We start from the raw sequence: 1,298 nt of genomic DNA, 5'->3' as shown, positions 1-1,298 counted from the left end.
GTCTGGTCATCATGTAGTTAACTTCTTCTGTCTGGTGAGGGTTCAGTATCTACAAGACAGTTCATAGGATATGGTTCAGAATACTATCTATAGCCCTTGAAGTGAAGAAAGTAAAAGTGTTAGTCACTCAGTTGTGTCTGACTCTTTGCAACCCCTGCAAAGGGCTATGGCCTACCAGGCTCCTCTGTCCATGGAATTCTCCAGGCAAAAATACTGGAGAAAAATACTGGAGTTGGTAGCTATTCCCATCTCCAGGGGGTCTTCCTGACCCTGGGATCAAACCCAGGTCCTCTGCATTATAGGCAGATTCTTTACTGTCTGAGCCACCAGGGAAGCCTCTAGAGCCCTTGAGGAGGAACTAAAAGCCCCTGATTTTGCTTACTATTATTGTTTTGTCCTGATTGACAGCTTTTGTCTCTGCTTCTCTATTTTCTCATTTCTCTGATTAAACTTATACATTGTGAAAGTTTTTTTCACAAACAGAACACAGGTGGAGGACACAGGGCACAAAGACCATAGGATCCTGCTTCATTTCAATCCCACGCCTCACAAACCCCCACCCCCGGCCCCGCGCCCCCGCCACCCTCCCACCCCGCCCTATCTTTAAAACATTCCTCTGAAAGCCTTTGGGGAGTTCAGGTTTTTGAAGCACTAGCTGCCTTGGACTCCTTTCTTGGCCTCCTACAATAAAAAAGCTGGATTTTCCTTCACAACACTCTGGTGTCAGTAGCTGACTTTACTGACTGTGCGCAAGCAGAACCAAGTTTGATTTAATGATTACCCGGCTCTGGAGGCCTGAGTGGGGATGGTTGCAATTCCGGGTACAATCAAAGAGAGGGATTATCAACCCCAGGGCTCTGCACAGATAACCCACTGAGACAAACCGCCAGTCTTCCCATGAAAAAGGCCTATTTGCTGGTTCTGGATCTTTGGCCTGGCGGGGCAGCCTTCTGGTCTGGCACTAGGGGTCTTTGAAATGGAGGCCAACAAGCAAAATCTTTGCGTCGCCCTGCAGGGGCTCCAACACTAACAGCTGAGGGGAATCTGGTCCTCTTGGAGCCTAAGTCTTCTCTGCCAGTTGCTGCCTGGAGTAAAATGAGAACAACATAATGAAGTCTCTGAGGAACCACAGCTATTAGGATCCAATTACATAGTTGTATTCTCCATAGCTAGCACTGCCTACAGCATACCTTAACTTCTACAAGCAGCCTGGAATCTTATTGTGAGAAATGACGTAGGTAGGGGAAGAAAAAATTGTTTTCAAAAATATTTTCTATTATTTAGAAGACCATGTAATG

This window comes from Bison bison, unplaced genomic scaffold (genome assembly GCF_000754665.1).
Source record: "Bison bison bison isolate TAMUID 2011002044 unplaced genomic scaffold, Bison_UMD1.0 scf7180017864380, whole genome shotgun sequence".
Taxonomy (NCBI): Eukaryota; Metazoa; Chordata; class Mammalia; order Artiodactyla; family Bovidae; genus Bison; species Bison bison.
The sequence above is the reverse complement of the archived record's forward strand: the minus strand, read 5'-3'. Positions refer to the sequence as shown.